Source organism: Equus przewalskii, chromosome 28 (assembly GCF_037783145.1).
Source record: "Equus przewalskii isolate Varuska chromosome 28, EquPr2, whole genome shotgun sequence".
Classification (NCBI taxonomy): Eukaryota; Metazoa; Chordata; class Mammalia; order Perissodactyla; family Equidae; genus Equus; species Equus przewalskii.
In genome coordinates this window covers 7,075,746-7,100,785 of record NC_091858.1, presented here as the reverse complement: position 1 = coordinate 7,100,785, position 25,040 = coordinate 7,075,746, and positions in this window count along the sequence as shown.

Genomic DNA, 25,040 nt, shown 5'->3' with positions numbered 1-25,040 from the left:
TAAGTGATTTGAGAGTGTATTAGCTTCCTAGGGCTGCAGTAACAAAGGACCACACTGAGTGGCTTAAGATGGCAGAAATATATTCTCTCACAGTTCTAGAAGCTAGAAGTCTGAAATCAAGGTGTCCGCGCATCGATACTCCCTCTGAAGGCTCTGGGGAAACATTCTTCCTTGCCTTTTCCAGCTCCTGGCAGCTCCCAGCAAACCTTGGCTTGTGGCTGCACCACTCCATCTCTGCCTGCGTTTTCACACGGCCTCCTTCCCTGCTGTCTCTGTATCCTCTCTTCCTCTCATAAGAGCCCAGTCATTGGACTGCAGGGTCATCCTCATCCGGTACGATCTCATCTTAACTAATTATACCTCCAAAGACCCTATTTCCAAATCAGGTCATATTCTAAGGCTCCAAGTGGACACAAATTTTCAGGGGAACACTATTCAACCCAGAATAAATAAGAAATAAAAAAGAAGACTTGAACACTATTCAACCCAGAATAAATAACAGCAGAACAGAATGAGTGGCTCGGGCGTCAGGGTGACTTCCTGACCTCGTGCAAGCTGGAGAAGTGCTGAGGTGCGGAGCCTTTCAACAGAGCAAGAGGGAGGCCTGAGGCACGAGGGAAGTGCTGAGGGAGACAGGAGAAGAATTGTACTAAGGTAAATTGCAAATACAAAAAATATGAAGACGGCAATTTAAGTGTTTAAAATGTGCTCTGGGTAATTCCCAACAAATTTTAAAGCCATTTTCAGACCATAAAATCCTCTGGTCTAAATCATCGGCTCCCAGGCAGGCCCCGGTGCTCAGGCTGCAGAACCCGCCCCAGATGGAGGCTGGCAGGTTTGGGAGTCTCCAGCTAATCTGGCAGATGAGTGATGGTTCTGCCCAATGATTGGAGAGGGGCCCTTCTCCATTTCTCCAGGCTCCTGCTCTACTTACAGACTGATTTGCTGGTACTTTTCCTCCTTTCCCTGGGGCTCTTTCCCAAAAGGGGGTGGCTCAGTCACAGGAAACACGAACACAACAAGCCTCGCGAATGGCATGGCCTACGTTTTTGGCCAAAGTCTACGTCTTTGGGTCCGTACTTTCCAGTCTCTCTCCAGCCAACAGCAAAGAGCTCTGTGAAAACTCTTTCTAAATGTCATGTGGCCGGAGCGGTGGATCACCTTCAACACGCCAGCGTCAAACACCTAGAACATGGCACACTGCAAAACTCACGGGCTTCATGCTTCTAAGCACGACTTCAGACAGCATATACCCTTTATGCTAGAAGGTGCGAGAATGGGGCAGGGGCAGGACAGGCTCATACCAGAGCCTGAGGATAAACCTACACTCCACCTGAGTGTAAGGTGGTCCTATGCAGGAAATTTACTGTTTAATAAGTTCCCATGTAATCAAAGAATTCTTAGAGGTCAAGAGAAAGAGCAGCTTTTGCATCAGACAGATCCAATTTTTAAATCTGGCCCTGCCTGCCACTTACTAGTTATGCAAATTTGGGCTTCTATTTTACATCTCTGAGCCTTAGTGTCCTTATGAATAAAGTAAGAATTATAACAAATAATGTATGTAAGGTGCTAGCCATAGTAGGCCCTCAATAAACAGAATTTCCTTCTTTCCTTGTACCCACCTGTGTTGGATAATATATTTTATATATGTAAGTTGTTTGTATCTTTTGGTGGGACTGAGGAAGGTGGTGATGGGGAGGTGAGAGAGTTAATAACTACAAAAAGAATAGCTTGCCAATATATAGATACCCTCCTGTAATTCGACAATGGATTTCCTGGAACCGTCATCCATAAACTAGGTTTTTGTGGACTGAACCGCATTCACCAAGGTTGCGATCTAAGTGAGCCTTCTGCTGCACAATTTCTTAAACATAGAAGCCGATATGTGTCTTCAATGTAAATTCTTTTCATGTATCTGAGAATGCTCACCGTCCAAGGAAAGTCCACCTGTGAAAATTAGTTGGCTCTGCTCAGAAATGTCTTCCAGGAATCCTCCATCCCCAGCTCTGAGCTCAAGAGAAGCCTGAGAGGGCAGCTGCCCCAGGAGTGTTGCAGAGCCACACTGAGAGTGATCCACTCCCATCCACACTCCCAGCCCTGCTCCTGTCCAGCTCCCATCCACCCTCCCCTGAATGCCTGGGATGACCTCCTCCATGATCTCTAGCTTCCAGTTTATTCCCAGGCCTCATCACCCTATGCCTTCCACCACACCCCTGACTCCAACAGGCTGTCTCTTATGCACACTCTGATTATGACCTTCTGGACTCAAAAACTATTCAATAATGCCCCACCCCTTGCAGCGCAAATCTGAGCTCCTTAGGGAACAATGAAGACTCTTTGCCATTTGTCTACAGATGACTGTCCAGCTCTGTCTCCCGTTTCTTCTCCAAACACATCCTTATCACCCTTCCTCCATCATTTTTCTCTTGCTGCTTTCTCTGCCACATGTTCATAGCCTCCTTTTCTATGAGCTTCTCGTGTGCCCAGACAGAAGTGATCTCCTTCTTTCTGAATTCTTCTCTCATGACAACTCATCGCTGTTAGTGACTTGTATATATGGGTTTTCCCCCTACTGCTCTATAAGCTCCTGAAAGATAAGGCCCAGGTTATGTTCATTTTTGTTTCCTCCTCATACCCAGAACAGAGCTTTACATCTAATAGGTGCTCAGTAAATATTGGTTTGGGGCGGGGGGGGGGGGGAAGATGGATGCAGACTGAAATGAAGGAGTTAATGCCAGGTCTGAGAAGAGAAATCCTGGGGACCCAGGGTTGGCTGGGGAGAGATGAAGAGTTTGTGAGACCATGTACCATGGCAGGAACCCAGAGGGTGGACAGGAGTCTCAGTCCCTTGAGACCTAAATGGCTTAGAAAGACAGGGGAAGGGACAACAGCCACGCAGGAGGATGCAGAGAGCCGAGGGGAGCCAGCAGAACTGACAGAAAGCCTGCCCAGTGCAAAGAAGAGACCCAGGGTTTGGCTATGAGAGTCAAACCCAGAAGCAGGAACCCAATTTGGGAGAGAAAGCGAGTTGAAGGGCTAATAAAGACCCAGGGATTTGATTCACCCTAGACGTGTATAGGCAAGCTTCTTGGGAAAGAGGAAACAGCAATGTGACTGCCCCAGGACCCATGCTGTCTCCATGTGCGAGCCACAGGTGAGAAGTCCCCAAGCAGGTGTGCTCTCCCCTTCCTTTCACCTCCTCCTTCCCTGAATCTCTTTTCGTTTCCAGGCAACTGAGCTACTGGCTGGTCATCTTGCAGAAAGTCCATATCCAAATGCTGGACCGGGTGTGTCACATTCCGCCAGCATCTTTCGGTTCAAGTACTCTCAGAAGTGCCCGCTGAAGAACAGGAGCCTTCTCTCCGGGGAGCCTGAATTGTGTGGCTCGGGTTCTGTTCTTGGGGAGACCATCTTCCGCTTGTTCTTTTCTCTTCTCTTGGGCCCCTCTTTTTCCTCCCCACCCCTCTCCCCCTTTCACCAAACAGATGTAACTATTTATTCCTTATGTCCTAGTTTTCCTGTAATTTCATAAAGTGCAAATTTGCTGTCCTGCTCCCAAATGCCGAGTCGGTGGTTTGTCATAACAGTCATCAGTAACTGTCGCTTTCTGCCGCGGGCTTAATTAACCCACTCTCTCATTAGCATGTCCGTGCACTTGTAAGGAATGAAAGCCTGATTATTTTCTACAACAGTCGCAGCCAATTACTGCATCCAAATGGAACCACATTAATCAAATCTTTAGTACGGTGGCAAATTCAGAGATATCAGATTGCAAAAGACTGCAAAACTAATATGTCACTGTCAGCGGGGCTGCGCAGGCATTTAGCGAATTGCATTAAATAGATGGCTTCGCTGAAGCCGCATGAATTTAATATGTGATGGGATCTGGAAGCTATTAGTGTGACATGGCAAAGTACTGGGAGCTTTGGCAGCTCTGGACTTTATCCATGAACTCAGGAAACTAATATGAAAACTTCTGTGTGTGTGCGTGTGTGCGCAAGAGCTTCAGTGAGCGCATGCGCTTCCTAGGGTGTGTTCAACAACCAAGAACACTTGTGGGTTGTGGAACAGCAACCGTGGTTTTATTTGCATGCATCGCATTAAAACAGAAGAAACTTACAAGGGAACTAAGATGACAGCAAACAGCCCTGGTGAGCACAGATTGGAAGCCAGGACTCCAGGTTTGGTCCTCTGGGGTGCTCCTCTAGGACCTTCTGACCCTGTGCACACCACTGACTAGGCCTCAGTTTAACCATCTGCAAAACTGAAGGAAGGTCATGAGTATCCAGGATAGAGCTGTTGCCTGAAGGCACTATCATTCTCAGGAAGTAGGAACTTTTTGAAGTGCAACCAACATGGACCCACTCCCTGTCCACTCCCCAGCAGCTTAGCTCTCCCCCAGACTGTCTGGCCACGGAGCTAACTGAAGTGCTCACACGCCAGCATAATTCCACTAACTGCTGTGGAACACTTTATGCTACGATGTCTTACTGAGAGATTGGGACACACTGAGAGACAAAGGGGACCTCCTCCCCCATAAAACCAGACACAGCAGACTCAGGTCAGCCTCTAAGATGGTCCTATGCTAAACACACACAACATAACAAAGGAGTCTCTTTGTAAAGCTATTGAACTTAGAGGTGTTAGTAAGGACAGTGACTCTCCTGTCAAAATGAATTAGCTTATTTAGAAAGGGACCTTGATCATGGGAAAGGTTACATCCACCTCAAAAAGTTGAGTCCCTCCTAAGAACTATGAAAGTCATAGCAGTAAATCTCATGTCTGTAAAATATCCGAGTACTTTCCAGTTCTCAGGGCTCCCACTTCCTACGGAGGAAGGTAAAGGCAAATTCCACACTATAGCCAGCACTGGCACAACTTCACAGCATATTTGTCCATCTCACTAGTGTTTATAATTATGCACAATATGATATGAGAAGTAGACTCGTTTACTTTATCTTAGAGAGGATTTGGAGAGGTTGGTAGTTGTTATTGCTTTTAATGGGAGGAGATGGGGTTGGAGGGGTGTGGAATGAGACTGGTGTGTGTGTGTGCACATGGCTGCATGCGTGTGTGCATAGCGGGAGTTAAAGAGGAACAAAATCAAAGAACTAAGTAGCACCCTGGAGGGAAGATTCAGGGCAAGCAAAGAATTGCTTCTTAGACGCCAACCCTAGTTGCTGTGTGTTTACTAGTAACATGTATATCATTAACGCTGTGTCTGCATCAGGGAACTGGAATCTGAAAAGGCCTAACATGTAAGTGGGTCTTACCCACTTGCCTCCTGAGTTCACCAGCTCCAAGAAGCATGGGGAAGACTACGATTTCCTGAGAGGGGCTTTTGGTTGCAATGTTGACCAAGGATGAGTGGTGGCCAAAAAGGGCACAGCTGACGTCTGCTACAGCCTGCCCAGAGGAAGGCTTTGGGCCCCTAAAGACTGCAAAAGGCACTTTGGAAAGTGATGCCCATGCTGCTGAACAAAGAGAAAACTCCCAACCTTATCAGCTCCTTCCTAATTCCCCTCCACTGGGAAGCTTGGGTCTCTGGGGCCCCGGGAAGCAGGATTCATGCAGATGAAGGAGGAAGAGGAAAGAGGAAGACACAAGGAGCCCAGGGCCGCTTGCCTGCTGCACAGGCAGCCAGGGAGAGAGTGACAGCAGAGACAGATGGGCCCCGGCAGCTAGGGCCTGCTCTTACACAAACTGCCTTCATCAGCAACTTGCCGCTACCATCAGTTAATCTTCTTGCAAAGGTACATTTGTACATTTCCTTTCCCAGCAACCTAATCTACCATCTCCTTTATGCACACATGCTCTCAGGCTTTTTAGGGGATGGCACTGTCGGGGGGGAAGGGGGAGGCCAGCAGTATTCACCAGGAACCAATCTACCCAGCTATGAACTACAACTGAATTTAAATACAAGAGGATTCATTGCGTTAGAGCAAGCAAAAGAACACCAGTCAATCCTTCCCCATCTCCCACCTGTAAAAAAAAAAAGATTGGCAATACAAGATACTAAATAGACTAAAAATTACATATAGATGGATTTGTAGATAGAGAGAGCCTATTACTGGAAGTAATATGTAATTAATTAAGATGTGCAGTTTTCGTCTACAATTGTATAGTTTCTAAGATAATTTACCAAATTCATTTTAGTAGTAACAGAAATAGAATCTGAGAGGTTGTGGGGTGAAAGACATCTCTCTGTTTACAGCCTACCCCCAACACACGGCACACAGCACACAATACACACACACACACACACACACACACACACCCCTCTCGCTTATTAAATGTGTTTGGAAGGAGTCCGATCCTCTTAACTCATTTTTTTAAAAAAAAAAACTATTTAGTGATAATATTGTCTAATAATGAAAACCTCTTTCTGTTCCCAGCCTAGAAGACAGATTTCTGAGCGTGACTGAGACAGGCATATTGGCAAAAACATGAACACAACGCGCATGCATACAAACACAGACCTCCACACTCCCACTCAGCCGCCCACCCATCCTCCCGTGTTCCATGTGCCCAAACAGAAACAAAAAGGGACAAACATTCTGACATCACTGAGAAGCCGAGGATGTGTTTCCTACAGAGTTAGCTGCTGTTTCCTGAATGTTTCCTACCTAGGAATTTTCTAGCCCCCAGAATGAATTAATATTTCTTTGGGCAGATGAAGAATTTCTGTAGCTCTCTCCTAACATGGTGAAGATATGGTGGGCTGGTACAAACGACTGCAATGGGAGGGCAGGCTGACTCCAGCCCACCCACCTCCTGTGGTCCAACTTCGTGTGCAAAATATCTCTGTCCAGAGCCCCGTTCCCTCGGAAGCGCTTTGTCTGCTGGCCAACTGCGTAATGCTGCTGAAGAGCAAGGAGTTATGCATAAAGGTCCTACCCCTCACGAGGGCCTTATGCAGACCATATTTTAATGCAAAGGAGTAATTTTAATAGCTTGGATTTCAAGCCATGTCAAAGGTCTTTGAGGGAAATATTTTTGGTAGAGGGGACTATGATAGATGATGTTTGGGGCCCTGATTCTATCCTTTTGCAGTGTAACTTTGCAGTGCCTCCCCATTTGGGGCGGGTCCTATTTTCTAGCCTCTTGACTTTGGATTTCGTCACATGATTTGTCTTGGCCAAGAAACCTGGAGTACTTCCACATATGCTCTTGCACTTTGGGCATTGCCATGGGAGGAACATGTCCAGGCTCGTCCACTGGTCCCAGGAGGAAGATGAAAGACGTGTGGAACAGAGCCAAGTCGGCCCAGCAAAGCCCGACACAGATCCGCCCAACCCCAGTCAACTCTGGCTGAGCTGCAGACTCATGAGAATAAATGACTGTCACTTGAGGCTGCTGAGTTTGGGGTAGTTATTACACAGTATCTTTGTGGCCTTAGCTAACTGATACAGGAGCCTTCTGGTATCTCTCAAAACATACCCCAAAGGCGGATTCACTTTGCTGCAAATGAGATCAGCCTGAAAAAGCCCATCTCCTGGGTGGAGTTCTGCGGTGGGAAGAGCCAAAGGCAGCTGCAGGCGCTGGGCCTCCAGAGAAAGAGGGAACCAGGGCAAGGCAATGTAGCAAAAGATGGCTTTCCTTCCTTATTTGCTGCTACAACCATCTCACCCATGATCCATGTGTAGCCAGGATGAGGGAACTTTGTGTAGCCCCACCCCCACACCCATCAATGTGCGTGGCTCCCGAGTACAGTACAAAACTGAAGCCAGGGGGAGTCATCCTTCCCACGCTGTGTTAGCCACACCCTGAGTCTGTACCTGGGACTCGAATCTGTCATCACTTGGTCCTGTTGCCCCAGACCACACCTGCCCGTCCCTCAGCACTATCCACCTCGGGGCAGAGACAGGAATGGGGCCCAGAAGAAAGAGAAGCTCTAGTTACAAAATCAAATTCTGACTTGAGATAAATCTCCTAGCCAGCCCTCCCTTGGGGTGAGGGATAGGCAGAGGGAATTGGAGAAATAAATATGAGCTGCCATCTTTGTGAAAGGCAGAGATTGGGTTTCCTATAGAAGTGTCAGAACGTCCAGAAAAGCATGCCCTTGTGGCACCCCTTCCACCTGTGGGCAGTGCATTATGCATCTTCTCTTTGGGGAGGAGGCACGCAGGCAAGAGGTTGGCCCAGAGCAGCCTGGCCCAGCCCTCCACGCCCCAATGTACCAGCCTTGGCCTCCAGGGTGGGCGCTCGGAGGGGTGTGTCTGGGCTCCAAGTCTTGTCCCTCAACACTTTGGGCCCAGCTCACACACATCAGCAGGACAAGGACAAGTCTTTACCCAGCATCCCGGAAACCAAGAAGCCTCGTCTTCTCTGCTCTTTCAATTTAATAAGAAAACAATGGCAAAGGAGGGCTGAGGGTCAAGGCTGGGACTGCAAAACCATTGCCATACGCCAGTCCCCACTGAATTCCAGAGAAAATGCCAACTGTCAGGACAAAGCCAGAGGATGGAGAGAAGAAGGTGGCACTGGAGAGGTCTTCAGAGGGGCTGTTCTCCCGCACACACCCCCAAATTCCGAGTTTGGCTCTTTTTTGGGGGGGTGCTATCTCAAGACCCGGATCCTTCAGCTGTGGGAGCTCCTTGTTCGACAGGGGCCCGAAGGGCTGCTGCAGCTCCTCCAAGAAATACTTAACAGACTTTGAGAAATGGCGTCTTTTCAATCTTGATTGAAAAAGTCAGCGGAAAACCTCGAAAATGAGTATGAGGTCCTTAATGAGAAAAGAAGGGATTTCATACGAAGGGGGATATTGCAAATCAATCTAAAGATTGGCCAGACAACGCTTTATCTAGAATCACGAACACACCAGACAGAACGTTTCCATAGAACAAAGACTTGGAGGCAAATGGTCAGATTCCCAAACATAGCCATAAATTCATCTTCAGTCTGTCTTGTGTGGAAAATGTCAACTTATCCTCAACAGAGTATGATTTTTCTTTCTGTGTGCTCCAGGACGCAAGTGTATCCAGAGGACTCAACTAAAGGGAGCATTATTTTTCCAGAAAAGTAAATGAGTATTCAAGCAGTTTACAAGGGATATATCTTGCATTTTGCTTTACACAATAGATTTCCTAACAAGTACATGATAAAAATTTTATAAACCAAACCAGGCAAACTACGACCCATGGGTCAAACTCAGCCCACTGTGATTTTTTGTACAGCCTGTGGGCTAAAAATAGTTTTCACATTTTTGGTGGTTGGAAAAAGTCAAAGGAAGAATAATGTTTTGTGACACATAAAAATTATGTGAAATTCACATACTGGTGTCCATAAACAAGGGTTTCTTGGACCACAGCCATGTTAATTCATTTACGTGTTGTCTGTAGCTGCTTTTGCACCACCGTGCGGACCTGAATAGTTGTGACAGAGATTGTACGTCCCACAAACTCTAAAATATTTGCTATCTGGTCACTTACAGAAACTATATGCTTATCCCTGCTCCAAAACACTTTATAGGAGTTACCTACTTAATGGAAATCTATATGAATACTCCTTCTCTAAGGTGAAAAACTCTAGTTTACTTTGGCTCTTGAGTCCTTTTAAAATAAGGTAACCCTGTATATCTGACTCACTTCCCATCCACAGTAACTCCACGGAATTTGGCTCCATCCTATTGGGAAAGACGCTCGAGGGGCAAAATCACCCATGTCCAGAATATACCAACTTGGCAGTAAAGATTGGCCTTGCCTTCCAGGCAGGCTGGTCGACCTGGATGGTCATCCACAAGGGAAGTGGTCATTCCGTGAAATGTACTCTTAGTACCTTCCTTCTTGAATGGCAGCAAAAGGAGCAGCACCTGGCGAGAATCTTCCTTGGAAATTCAGCATGGTAGAGTGGAAAGGTTATTAGCTTTGAGATCAGGCACATTTAAGTTTGAGTGCCACCTCCATAAGTTACTGGTTGTTTGACAGTAAGTTACTTGATCTTTCTGAGTCTCAGTTTCTGCACCCGTAAAATGAAATTCATGCCTGTCTCATGCTGTCATGCTGATGACATCATGAGACAATGCACATGAATGAAGCCCTTAGCTTAGCAAATGTGTCATGGGGGTTACACACTCTTGGGTAGATATAGGGTGTTGGTTAAGAGTACAGGTTCTTGGGCAGACAGAATGGTATTCTGTCACTTATTAGTTGTGTGACCTTGGGCAACTCAGCCCACTGGTCTGTGCCAGTTTCTTCCTTGGTAAAACGGACATGATAATAGACCTACTCGCTAGGTTTTTTGTGAGCATTCAGTGAAGCACTTAGAACAGTGGTGGGTCGAGGGAGAGTGTTCAATAACCGTCACTTGTGGTCATGACCTTCCCCTTGGGGTACCTAGATGGTGCTTCAACAAAGTGCTTTGCTCCGGTTAGCAGAAATACACTGGCCATGAGGGGACACTTTCAGCCGCTCCCCACATTCATCAAAACAAACCCTTCCTTGTCCAAAGGGGCACTGCCAAACTTGGCCACCACCCTCGGGGTCTCCTGCTGGAGGTCAGATGACGTTCACAACCTTCTGGAACTAATGCTTGTGCGGATAGGCAGAACCCAACAGAACTTCCCATTCTCTCTGGGCCTCAGATGTGTGGATTTGAAGAACTGGATAGCTAGAGATTTACTGGCTCTTTAACTCACCTCCTGCCTGCCTGTCTCCTTACCTAACAGAGACTCACAGACTATTACGCCCCCTACGCCAGCAAGATCAGTTTGACCTTCCTGTACACTAGTCACTCTCCTAAACGTTTGCTGATGCTGTGCCCTCCACCAGAAATGTCATTTCTCCTACTGCTACACCTGAGACAAATACTACTCAACTTTCTATTCCCGGCTCAAGGAATACCCTTAGAAACTTTCCCCCTTTCTTCTGTAAAGGTCTCCTCTTCTCCCACAGAATTTCCTTCAGACCGATCATATAGTGGTTTTCACATCACACTGCAGTTAAGGCAGTTTGTGTCTGCGTCCTTTCTTCTACTCAATATATTTTGAGGGCAGGGCCAATTTGTTCTTTCTTAGCGTCCTCAGCAGCTGCTATACTGCTTGGCACACAACAAGAATGCCCCAAATGTTTGATGCCTAAATGAATACATGAACGAGCAAAACATACATTAGCAAGCAACTGGGAAGAGTATGGAGAAAATTTTTTAAAATTCAGCATGGCTCAGCGTCTCTCGGATGCCACAATGGGGACCAACGTGGTTTGAAGGTGTTTCCTTGAAACCTCACTCATTCCACATGGGGGTGTTGGCTTCTCAGGTCCTCACTCTCAGCTGTCCCAGTCACCTGGCGCTAATGCCCTCCCAGCTTAGACCTGGAGCCTTTCCGAATAACCCCTTCATGTTAATGATCTGTCATCTAGACCAGCAAGGTCAAAGCAAGGTACCTGTTAAAAGAAGAATATGGAGAGCCTCGAGCAGCCTGGAGAGTTCAAGTACAACTGTTTTGTATGAAAGGTCAAGTTCACCTCGTGTCAGGGGGCCCTTGGGCTAACAGTTACCCGTTAAAGGAGATAAAACCATAAATTTTGCTGGCTTTTTAACTCCTGGTGTGCTCCCCACTCCCCACCCACCTTGACTGGAAAGACTTTCCTAGGCTTCTGAGAACGTGGACTCCTTTGCAATTTCTTCTTTTGCCACCAAGCACACACTGAGTTTGGTGCTCTTTCTGCTTCTGCCCAGTGCTCCTCAGTAAGGTTCACTTCCGGAAAACAGCCTGGGTCCACCCAGATATGATTTTTTTTTTTTTTTTTTTTTTTACATTTCCTATTTGGAAGGTAACAACAACAAAAAAGTGGCAAGGCTGCAGTCTGCAGCTGGGCCAGAAGGGGGAGGCTGAATGAAGTGGATTCCGGCAAGTCTATTAAAAACAGTACTTTACGAGGTGTGGGAAGGGGGTTGGAAACGCAGAGAGGAAGAGAAGGAGGGGCAGCGAAATCAAAATAATAATAATAAAATAATAATTGCAGCCATCATTTCAGTGTGCTCGATGCTTTACATATGCAGGCGCATTTAATCCTCACAACAACCCCAGGAGGTAGATATTAATATCCCCATTTTTCAGATGAGGAAATCAAAATGCCAAAAAAGAAACCCTTCAAACTTTCAATTTGTACACTAATTTTAAGGCAGCCGGATCGCTGGGCTATAACCAAGTCATTTCATAAGTAAATATTGGCGGTTTGATTTTTTTCTTCTTTTTTTTTTTTGCTTCTTAATGTTCGCTATTCCAGGCCGCAGGTCAGTAACTGAATATGTGGGAAGTCTTTAAAAATACCAATGAGAGCATTTGAAATAGCACAGCTGAAAACCACTACTTTTCACACTGGGCTTCATTCAGAGTTCAAGGTTGTACATTTTTCTCCCACACAAATTCAACAGAACAAGAAACCACAAGAATTGAGTGTTTTCCAAGTCTGAACAGGGGAATAGGAACTGCAGGAAAAAGCAGAAGGAGAAATTTATTTGAAAGTACTTCTCTGGAAAACTTTGCACCTCAGTTTCCTGGCTTCAAGGCCCTTGAATCAGTCTAGATATTTCACATATACCAAATCACCAGTGGCATTCACTAAATATTCAACACTATGAATATTGTGGTCAATTTCCTGATGGCTCTAACACTTGTTAGAATTTTCCAGATGAATCACTTCTGTTTTATCCAAAGGCCATACCATGACCAGCTCCATATCTGCCCTCTCCGTGAACTCCACCGATATTGCCCACCAGCTTAAACTTTCTTAGAATGTATTAAACTGGAGTCATTTTTCTCTCCCTTGTTTCTCTGCTACTAGGCCGCGTGTGCCCACAAAGTGTGTCCTACAGAGATTTCCACATAGTAAGGATTTATTAAGTGTTGCTGAAGGAATAAAGAAACAAACTTCAGCAGATCATATATCTCGACATTTAGGTTTTCTTTTAGTGTGAGGGCTTGGGGTTTTGTGGGGGAAGCAATTGGGGTTTTTTTTATCTTTTTATCCCCCATTATATTTCAGTTGAATTTGTCAAGAGGCTCAGTTTTATTTTCCCAACGTGAATCACTGATGATCTAACAAATTAATTACCCATCCATCTTGCCCTACGGAGTGAGGTCATGGGAGAATGGATGGGTTCAGCCGACCTCCTCTGGACAGCAGTGTCAGGGCCCCCACTTAAGAACTTGAGTTCAATGCCAAAATTGCCAGTTTAGGTTAGACTCAGACTTAAATGTATCTTATTATACACAGAGGCACACAAATGCAATATGTCATCTTTAATGGTTCAGAACAAAGTCTAAAAAAATAGTGTCCTAGCACAGATGAATTTTATAACCTTTGATATATGGCTTTCATTATTAACAATAATTTCTGTAACTGCATCCAAATTCGGGAAGGCACCCGATGAATATTAATTTTAGTTTTGATTTATTTTCTGCTCCCGGTGGCTCCCTCTAGGGCGGACCTGCATTCCCAGCGTCCCTTCTGCCCTGAGATCTTACATTCTCCAGAATGAACTTCTCATTGTCCTGGGGACAGCTTGGTTCTGGGAAGACCGCATTTGGGGTTTTGCTTCCTGCTGGAAAATGAAGATTTTTTTTTTCCCATTGCGTTCTCTTACCTTTTTATATTTTAGAAAGATTTCCCCCCTCACACACCCTTTGTCATTATATTCAAATCTAATTGCAAGACAACTCTCTCACCTAAGTCATCAACAAAGCCCAATTATTTCTAATGCATGCAGAAGGGGGAAAAAGTGCCAAACAATAAAAAGGCACGCAGTAACCCAAGCCTTTTTCACAGTCAGGCTTCAAGTTCACATGTGAATTTATGCCAGTTTTGACATTAGCCGAAAAAATTAACAGTTCTCAAAAATGAAACTCTCACAAAAGGGGTTTTGTGTTTCAAGCAGAATAAATTATAGTGTGATGTTATTAAAACACTTAGTTGTTAAGTTGCCAAGAAAATCCAGTATATTCACACAGACTCGAGGACCTGTCTCCATGCAAAGTAATTAAATTAGATTTATAGGCTGCATTACATCAGTGCTTGATAGTTCATTTTTCCTTTCTTCATATTTTGCCCTGCTTTATTAGAGCATGTGACAGATGGTAAAAATAGTGTGAAGTTTCTTGGCCCTGTGCTAAATCCCCTTTCGGTAGTATATCTCTCTCCTGTCAGTTCTCCCCAGCGATGATAAATTAACCTCTCTCTTTGTATCCCAAGTGTGGCACTAAAGCTCTCTTTGACACGGCACTATCACTTTATCTTAATCTGTGCTGTTTCGAGGAGAGAGGGAGATGATGCAATCGCCACCATGAGTTTAAAGAGAAGATTTATTGTGTCAGAAAAAGGGAGGATGATTAATATAATATGCATCATTATATTTTTCATTTTGTCTCATCTGTCGCCTTCTCCTTGTCCAAGGCAAGGAGTTCGCCAGGGTGGGCCGTCCTCTGGACAGCCCTTCCCCCGGGGCTGTGTCTGCAGGGCTGAGCCTGGGAGCTAGCAGGCGGAGGTGGCCAGTCCTCCTCGCTATACACCAGGCCACCGTGGAAGGGGTGGGGTTCATCTCTCTGGTGACTGGAGCCAGCTTGCTGCCATTCCCAAAGGGAGGCAAGGGCACCTGGGTCTGCTCCGTGCAAGGCTCCCCTGTGGGAAGGGAACATAAATAAGGTCTCAGGGCCTCATTTGTGGTGGATCAACTCTACGAGTGCCCTGAGACTAAACAGGAGTTGGGGTCATTCAGACCCTAGGAGACGCTGCTGGCAGGACTAGAAGAAGCAGTGCCATTTACAACATTTTTGCAGGAAGGGACTTATTACTGTTTCCCTTACTGACAATAAAGCTCTATTCTCCTTAAGCTGCTCCTTGGCTGTGAGTCTATCTGGAAGCCAGCTTCATGCGTTCAGCTCAGTAAGCATTATTAGCATGGCTACGTGACACACACCCCGTCAGACACCGGATGCAGGCACAAGTGAACAGAGGACCTATCCCTGCCCTCAGGAAGCTCACGCTCTAGCCAGTGGCACCCATTGGCCATATACAGTGAGCATCACTCCCTCCTGGTGCTCCCAGCACGGAGGGTGCCAGGGGATGGATCCTGAACCCGACTGAAGGAAGATCCCCAAATGAAGGGAAGCAGATTCATTGCAGATAAGATGAGCACAATTAGAAGCATAATGGGAAAGAATCACTTAAAGTTGAAAGAAATCTTGGTAAATCTCCTCAAAAGTGCATAACCCTTTCTATGAAGTGAGTGGTCACAACTCAATTTCTCTGCTTTAAATATCTGGATTTTTCAACATTTGCTGAAAGTGAGCTAACCCTCTAGAATCCCAGCCAACTGAAATATTTTCACCTGGTTTTCCTCAAAGACGTTGGAGGCCTGTCTTAGCTGAGCTTACTCCCCTGGTGAACCAACTCTTTTCCTCCCCCTCTGGGGCTGCTCTCCCCCACCGCCTGCCCCAGGATCCCAGGGTGCCAGAGCCATGCTTTCACCTGCCCTACGTGACATCCTCCATCAGAATTGATTGGACCAGGCCTAGACCATTGGGGTTGTCTCTCTGTCTCTCTCTGGAATTTGGAATTGAGGCAGAATAACTGCCAGGGGTCTGGAAAGGGAAGGAGAGCCTCAAGATGTTGGGGGCAGCTATGATCTACCATAAGAATGAGGAAGCCCAACACCGGGCAGATACATACGCAGAGAAGTGGAGACAAGAGAGGCATAAAGAGCCTCCTGGATCCCAACAGGATTTCCACACAGCCCTTGAGTCCTTGAGTCCTATGAGACTCCCTTGGATCCTTAAAATAAATTCCCTTGTTTTTCCTTTTTTTTTTTTTTTAAAGATTTTTCTCCCCAATGCCCCCCGGTACATAGTTGTATATTCTTCGTTGTGGGTCCTTCTAGTTGTGGCATGTGGGACGCTGCCTCAGCATGGTTTGATGAGCAGTGCCATGTCCACGCCCAGGATTCGAACCAACGAAACACTGGGCTGCCTGCAGCGGAGCGCGTGAACTTAACCACTCAGCCAAGGAGCCAGCGCCCCTTGTTTTTCCTTTTTTTTTTTTTTAATTTACAAGGTGATTAGGCATCATTTGGGGAGTTTGAGCAAAAGATTGGCAAACTCAAAGCTCTCTTTGGATGTGAAATATAGACAAGTGGGGGTTCATACAATTAAATCATTATAATTTTAGAGTGAACTTCCCAAGAAGCTGGCAATAAACTGGGATGACACCTTACAAAGGAATGAGCTCTCCATTTTCCAAACAGAGGCTGAAGTTCCATTTCATGTCAAGGAAGTCTCATGTTGACTAGAGGATAAGACGCTTGGGGCCTTTTTCTAATGTGTTAAAGGAGGAGAAAGTACCAAAGTTAGTCAACAGGAGGAGACAGAAAGAAAATACAGAGGTGCAAAATGTGTTATCCAAATGGGCCTCTTCCTTAAGGAGAAAAAAATCGAGAAAATATAAAAAATAAGTCAGGAAATGTAGAGGGGTAAAATTATAAGGGTAAAAATTTGCCATCAAATATATTAATATGTCCCAGTTCCAGTTATGGGCAGCTGGATCCTCGCTATCTCAAGTCCCATGAGGCTCCCTTGTATGTCTAAATAAATCTCCCCTTTTTGTTTTCTGTTCCTCACAACCAAAAGAGTCTTAACCCGCCTGTATTTCACACGACTCCCTACCATAGTGAGTGTGTTCCAGTCAGCCCTTTGTTGCCCCGTGATCCTGGCTTGCTCTTTTCTACATTCCTGCCTCTGCTCGGGCTGATTCCTTCGTGGAAATTCCCTCCCCTTCCCGCCATCTAGCCTACTCCTAACTCAGGGGCCTCCTCCATCAGGGAAAGGACACCATCCTAGTTGAGATCTCTCTCTTGAGTTTCTCCTTCCAGTCTCTGCCACCAAATTTAGCAAGCGATTTCATTTTGTGATGTGTGTTATGCTGCTATGCTAATCTTGTCTCCCCAAAGAGACTAGGAGCTCCTCAAAGGCAGCGACATCTCTTCGGAACCTCATTTTACTTCTTTCAGTGTCAGCACCCAGGTTTCCTGGGGCACCTCTTCCCGCTGGACTCCTGGTTGACCAGCAGGCTGGGGAGAGGGGACTAAAGAATACCAGAGCCTTGGTTTAGACGGAGCTGAAAGTGCCTCTTGTCGTGTCCTCCTTCCCGACCCTAAGGAGTCTCTTCTCCACCGTCTTGAACAGGGCTTGTGACCTCACTTTCAGCAGGATGAGAGAGTAAAAATATTGCCCTGGGATACGGAACAGGCAATGCCATTTACAGGAGGACCAAATCTATTGTGGCCAGAAAAAGTAGGGCCCACTAGTGGTGATACAGGTTGATGCGCATAAACCCAAACTTTGGAAGAAGCATCATTTCAACTTAATTTTGGAAATCTAAATATATGGAATGCATTAGCTGATTTTATTTTTGGCAGCAGACTTAACCGTTCTAATCATGTTTTGCTCCAGCGAATTTTAAAATTAGTTTGCATTTCCCAAGCACACATCAGCTGAGTGAGGGCTGAGGGAGGGAGCGAGGGAGACGGGATGCTAGGAGAAAGCCAGGTTGGGATTAAAACTTTCCTGGCAGATGCTTCATTAAGTGGATAATCCACATACAGATACACGAAAGCTGACTCGCACTGAGTCCTTGGCCTAGAAGAATCTGGTGCAAACAGGCACCTGCCCAAGATAATTATAACTAAGAAGCCAAGTTGAGGGAGGAAGCAGGGCGTCGGGGGGGCATGGTAGGGGGGAGGCTATTTATTTACTTCTGCGTTCCTTCTGGGAAAAGAGGAGAGCCAAAAAAACTAAATTTCTGTGTGATGGTAAATTTCCTCTACTTATTTGTAAAGTTGATCAGTCTATTATTCTCTGCTAACATGGTAGTGATATTAAACGATGGTAAAAATCCATGTTTCTTTTGAGGATTCATTGTACTTTGCAAGAATAATTTCTTTACCCTCAGCCAGATCTGGGAGGTGGGGCTGGACCAGGATCTCGACTTCTTAGGCAGCCCACATGTGTCAAATGTCTTTCCCAAAGTCCACCCTCATCCTCAAATAATCCCATTATTATTATTTGTGTGACTGCTGCTATGGGCTAGAAAATGAATACATTTGACGTCTTGACCACAACACTGCAGGTTTGGTTGAATAACAATCCCCATTTTACAGATGAGGAAATTGGGCCACAGAGAGGTAAAGTGACTTGGATATAGTCACACAGCCAGAAAGTAGTTGAGCTGAGGCTGGAATGCAATGTTCTGTCCCCAGAGCCTGCACCCTCTGGATGGCGCTATCTCTCAAGAAGCCAGCCCTGGTGGTCTAGAGGTTAAGATCCAGTGCTCTCACTGCAGTGGCCCGGCTTCCTTTCCCTATGAGGGAGCCATATCTGTCCATGACCACCCATCTGTCGACTGTCATACTGTGGTGGCTGCATGTGGCTGTGATGCTGAAAGCTATGCCACCAACATTTTAAATACCAGCAGGGTCACCCAAGGTGGATGGGTTTCTGCAGAGCTTCCAGACTAAGACAGACTAGGAAGAGGGACCTGGCCACTCACTTCTGAAAACACTGGCCATGAAAACCCTAGGAATAGCAATGGAGCACCATCTGATAGAGCATTGGGAGGTGGGATGCAGGGCTCAGCTTTGCTGCACGCAGGGTCGCTGGCACTAACAGCAAACCTCTCAAGAGTACAGACTGCGGGGGCCAGTCTGGTGGTGCAGCAGTTGGGTTTGCACATTCTGCTTCAGCAGCCAAGGGTTCACCAGTTTGGATCCCAGGTGTGGACCTACGCACCACTTATCGAGCCATGCTGTGGTAGGCATCCCACATATAAAAGAGAGAAAGATGGGCACGGATGTTAGCTCAGGGCCAGTCTTCCTCAGCAAAAAAGAGGAGGATTGGTGGCAGATCTTAGTTCAGGGCCAATGTTCCTCATCAAAAAGAAGAGGATTGGCAGCAGATGTTAGCTCAGGACTATTCTTCCTCAAAAAAAACAAAAAAAAAGAATACAGACTATGCTTTGGGCTGGCGAGCTGAACTAACTTCACTCCCCACTCCCCTTTTAGGCAGGGTGGAGATCCAAGAACACCGAAGGTAGCATGCCAACCAGTGCTCCTGGGACTTTGGCATTAGTCTTATCCAAACTGCTCTATGTCATCTAAAGACTGTCCTTGATGGGCAGCCGTCCCTTCAGCCCTCTGGGGTCTCACAAGCGGCTGAGGCCTTACCTGAGAGTAGCCTCTGACATTGCTCAGTAGCTGGTTTAGAGGGAAAGAAGAAAGCACGTGGGCTAACGCATTCCTGTCTTCATCACCATTCGATCCTGCTTCTGCTGACGGACTTTAGGGATCAGGGGCCAACTGGAGGTGGACGTTGTCAGAAGGCTGAGAAAAGATAGTCAAAGAGGAGTCCAGGCACAGAAAGGACAGAGGAAGCTATAAAGAAATTCTGTAGGATAAAACCAACATCACATTAAGGACCGTTTACAAGACGAACGCTTAGCAGGTGTGTTGGTCAGAGTTCTCCAGAGAAACAGAGCCAACAAGAGACATATGTGGATGCAGGTGTGTGTGCACATGTGCGTGTAATATATATATATATGAAATAAAGAGGGATATTTTAAGGAATTGTTCACACGATTGTGGAGCCTGGCAAATCTGAAATCTATAGGGCAGACCCACAGGCTGGAAACTCGGGCAAGAGTGAGTGCTGCAGTCTTGAGGCAGAACTTCTGGAAACCTGTTTTTGCTCTGAAGGCCTTCAACTGATTGGATGAGGCCCACCCACATTATGAAGGGTAATCTCCTTTACATAAGGTCAACTGATTGTAGATATTAACCACATCTAAAAAATACCTCCACAGTCACATTTAGCTTAGTGTTGGATCCATCACTGTGTACTACAGCCTGGCCGAGTAGACACATAACACTAACCACCACAGGAGGATTACCCTAACGCAACTATTTTCACTCTTTTGTGTTCTCTTCCAATAATTATACGTATTTTACACAGTTGTAAAAACCGTATTAGAAGAATTTACTACTTTTATTATACATATAATACACGATCATTATGGAAAATTTGTTTACATAAAAATTTGCCATTCTAATGCCTTATGTAATTTGTGAACTCTTTTTCATGTTTATAAGGCTGTCACCTCCATGGGCTTATGGCTCCATTAGAACAGGGAGCCATGTAGCACTCGTCTTTTTATGTCTGTCATTAATCATGGGGCCTGGCACATTCGAGGGGCTCAGTATATATTGGTTGAAACAAAGGGTTTTGTTACATAGTAACATTTATTGTTTGTAATAGCTACATAGTAGTCAAAATAATACACAAATTCTCTTAGCTCATCACCTATTATTAACATTTAGAGTGTTTTCAGGTGTCTTTTTTCTTTTCCTATGATAAGTTTTGCTGCCAAGAACTTGTTTGTACACATTCACTTTTCTTTCATTTGAATTATTCTAGAGAACTTACTTATATGTCTTTTTTATATGTTTAAGGAGTAGCTTGGCCTTAAACAATCATGCTGATTAGTCAAACCGCGGATTAATCTAGAGGAAAGGATGCGTCAAAGGGATTCCTTGAAAGATCCATTGAGACTAGAACAATAGCCTCATAATAATAATGAGTCATTGTAAAGCTCATTACAAAACTGCGCCAAACAAAATGGAACTTTGTTTAGGGCGGCAGGTTTTTGCCTGTTGTCTCTGAGTCCCGCACCCGCCTTCTGGGGTTATGGCGCTGGAGGTCTGCAAACTACGCCTCCCAGGCTCCTTTGGCAATGCGTTTCCTGGTAGGTTTTGCCAAACTGACAGGAAAATCAAGACGCGAGAGGAGGGGAAATGTCTTTGTTCCTCTCTCTCCCTCCCTCTCTCAACCCACTCCCCTTTCTTTCCTTCCCTCCTCTGTTGGTGTTTCTTCCATTATTCCAGCTTCTGAAGCTGTGATCCGCCCTCTGTGATCTTAGGTTCTGGAACCGGCATCACGGCCCTGTTGTCCTTCAGCCCTGGATAATCTCGGAAGTATTTTCGTCTAGATCATCTCTGAAGTACCTTCATCTAGTTATTTCTGTATTACCCTTGTCTAGATATCTCTGAATTACCTGCATCTCTCCTTTGTTGCTCTTTAACTTTCTAAGATCTTTGTAATCTATACCCTGCACTGAATATCCTTTGTTTGAAATACCTAGGTTGGTTTCTATTTTCCTGACCAGACCCTGATTAAAGCAATAAAGACAGAATTCTTTATGAGAAACTGCTCATCTGGTTTCGCCCACTTTTGTCTCCAAAATCTTGACTTTAAGAATCAATCCAGGTACATTTTTCCAAAAATTCACGTTTTTTATTTTCTGTACTTTATGATGTTTTGACATCTTAAAAAGCTTGCTGGCCAGGGAGAGACTGCCCCTCCCAGAGCCAACCCTTTCTTAGAGGTAGCAAAGGGCTCACCAGGAGCACATTTCTCATATACAAATCAACCCATCCTGATAATAACCAATCCTTCTATCACTGTGCCCTTGTAAGGACTTCCTTCCTACCAAGACTCGTTCTCGTTTCCTCTGTGTATAGATATTTAGAAATGCTTATCTATAGCAATACTTTAAAAAGTTCTTTTATTGTCTTCATGAAGATGATGTTAAAAGGTTGTTGTCATGACTGAACTCATACTTTGTAGAGAAAACCAAACACCACACAGAGTATCAAACATAGGGACACACAACTGACTATAAAGGTTATAGGATCACCAGATTTCAATTTTTCTTCTTTCCCTAAAGATAACCCTTAACCGTCTAAGGGAATGGGTATGGTCCAGGCAAAATTTTCGTCTGCTTCTACCCCTTGCTGTCAGGCTAGAACATTTAAGCCTCTTCTTTGAAGACCGCCGTTATAAATCTCAGACTTGACTTATCCACTGAGAACAGGGCAGTCTTTAAGTACGAAAGAGTTACCATTCTCTCTATTTTTCTTTCTTTTCTCAGGAGATTAAAAAGGGATTTGTTGTAATAATACAAGCAGAACCTTGAAAGGAAGTTCATAGAAACCCGAGGAGAAGAACACTAGCCCAGCAAAGCCCCAGGGGAACTGGAATAGAGAACTGAAAAAGGCATCTGAACTAAGCGTGCTTTCCCTCCCTCCCTTCCCCTCTCCCTCTCCCCTTCTCCAGCTCCCTCACTCCCGCCCTCCCTCCTTCCTCATGCTGTATCTGCTGCTTTATGGTGCTTTGCTTCCTCTCTCCACTGCCTGGGCTCCGTTTAACCTCAGTGTGCACGTGGCTCACGGTGGCTATCCAGCCTCCATTCAGCACAACTTCCATCTGCCGCCCTCAGTTGCCCAGTCTCTCAGCATTGTTGTCCCTTGATTTCTATCAGTGCTTTCACTTCCCCCTGTGCTCAGTGAAATGCTGACTGTGAGCTGTGTGATAACAAAACTCTCCTTCTCAAATCTGATGGCTGCATCTTCTCTCTGAGTAAAAGTATTCTGAATACCGGGTTATGGGACGAAGGTTTTAAAGTCCTTTTAGCCAAAAGAGTCATTTTTCCTACCTTTCAGACTAAAGTTTGCTTAAAATCCAATCTTAAAATGGCTCCCTATGGGCATGATCTGCTCCCCCATCTGCCTCTTCCCCAACCCCAGCTTTCCTGAAGCTCCCACTCTCTCTCCTGGGCCCACTCGCCCTGGCCTGCCTTCATGCTCTCCTATTTGCACATTTACATAGGCTGGTCCCCAACCCAGAGCTTTCACCCTCCCTTCTTGCCGATTAGCTCTCACTGATCCTTGAAACCTCAACTCAGTTGTCCTTCCCTTGGGGAAGCTCTCTCTGACCTCCCCAATTAGGTAAAACCCCACCCCCACCCATCACAGGCTCTCTAGCATCACATTCACTTTTAAATTTGTTGGAGCGGTTATTTTATAAGTGTCCTTTTCCTTCTTTAGTAAGTATATGAGTCCATAGACCATGTCTGCTTTTCTTCATTAGTGTATCCCCAGCATCCAACACCTGGTGGATCTCTTAATAAATATTTGACTGTATCCATTCTGCTCTTCAACAATCATATTATTCATTTCTAAGTTCTCTAACTGGTCTTTTGTAACAACAATTTGCCCTTGCTTCATAACTTCCTGTTCTTGTTTCATGGATATCATGTCCTCTTTTATTTCCTGAAGGATATTAAATATAATTATTTTAAAGGCCTATACTGATGGCCCTGTTATTTATGTTTGTTTTCACGTAAGAACTTCTTTTGCTCATCATCTCTTTCATTTTGATGGCTTTCCTCAAATGTTTGGTAATTTGTCATCGAGTGTTGGTCTCCTAGGGCAGAAGTTTCTCACATGTAGCCAGAGTGGTGGCTCCCCTCTGCAGCCTAGAGGAAGGGTTGCTGTTTAATGACTTCACACTGAAAATTCTATAACGTTTCCTTCTCACACATTTTACCTCAGTTTATCTTCGAAAGAACTCTCGGTGGTAAACAGAACATGTATTATTGTTACCCACATTTTACAACTAAATAAACTAAAATTCTGAGAAACCGTCTTTTCCAAAATCAAGTCAATGATGTATGAGAGCCAGACTCGTACCTGATCACCTGATACATATCCCACGTTCATCACGCCACACTCCGGCTGCCTCTCACGTGGCTCTGCTCAGAGGTCGGCTCTTTAGTCAAGGTTTCCAATTGTAAGGGACAGAAGCTAACAGAGCAAGAGAGACAGTTTCTACAAACCAAAAAAGGCAGCACGTGACCTCAACCATGGTTGGACCCAGGGACTATAATGCTTTCAGGATTCTCTTTCTCCATCTCGTGCCTCTGCTTCTCTGTTTGTTGGCTTCATTCTCTCCTGTGGCAGATTCTTTTCTCCATGTGGCAGAATGCATGGCCTCCAGGATTCCAGATCCACATCCCAACAGCTCCGCCCTCCCATTCCCAGAAGGAAAGAGAGAATTTCTTCTTCTAAAAGCTTCAGTTTTTAAAATCCTTATCAAGGACTCAGGTTGGTCCCAGTTGTGTCCCTTGCCCACCCCCTGGACCACTCACTGTAGCCACAGAGATACAATGTTATCATTGGCCTGATCTAGGTTGTGGGCCCTCCCCTGTGGCTGGAGGGCAGGGTCTAATTGTCAACCCATCACCAAAATCTCATGAGTGGCTCCACAAAAGCAGAGTACTACTCTCACCTTGTTACAGGGGACCATCTAGCAGGGTTTGTGTCGGATGGCTTCCCTGTAACTTCTGTGCACATAGGAACATTGGTTAGCAAACAGGTCCAGAGACAAGATTGCGTGTTATGAAAACTAGTCATGCTCCAGCCTGATGTGGTGGACAGCAGTTGGACTTAGATGTCAGATAGACTCCAGGGGCAAATCCCAAGGCTGTTGTTTAAGAACTGTGTGACCTTAGACAATATGCTCAACAAGGATACAAGAGTACTTGCTGTTCTCTTGCGCAATATATTTAACTTCGCAGATAAGCAGTCCTCAACAGTTGCGACCATACCTCCCCTAATATCTGTATTGTCTGTTTCCTTCCTGTCTGTCCAGAGGGCAGTGATTCCCAGTCAAGATTTTGCCGCATCCTCAGGAATATCCTTGGTTGTTTTAAAATTTGTCTTAAGAGTCTCAAAATTCTTTTAGTAAAAGTTGTTTAGTTCCTTTCACTTAAAAAAGTAATTCTATTTGTGTAGCTCTTTAGGAGAAGGAAAGCATGAAATCAAATAATCAGAATTAAACAAAGAAAATGGGTTGTTATAGGCTGAATTGTGTTGCTCTCAAAATTCATATGTGGAAACCCTAACCCCTGGTACCTCAGACTATGGCTGTATTTGGAGACAGGGCCTTCAAAGAAGAAAGACTAAATAAGGTCCTATGGTGGGCCCTAATCCAAGGTGACCTGCGTCCTTTAAAGAACAGGAAGAAACACCAGGGGGCTGTGCACTGAGGGACAATCATGTGAAGAGGCAGTAAGAGGATGCCCATCTGCAAGCCGAGGACAGAGGCCTCAGAGGACACCAATTCTACTGGCACCTTGACCTTGGACTTACAGCCTCAA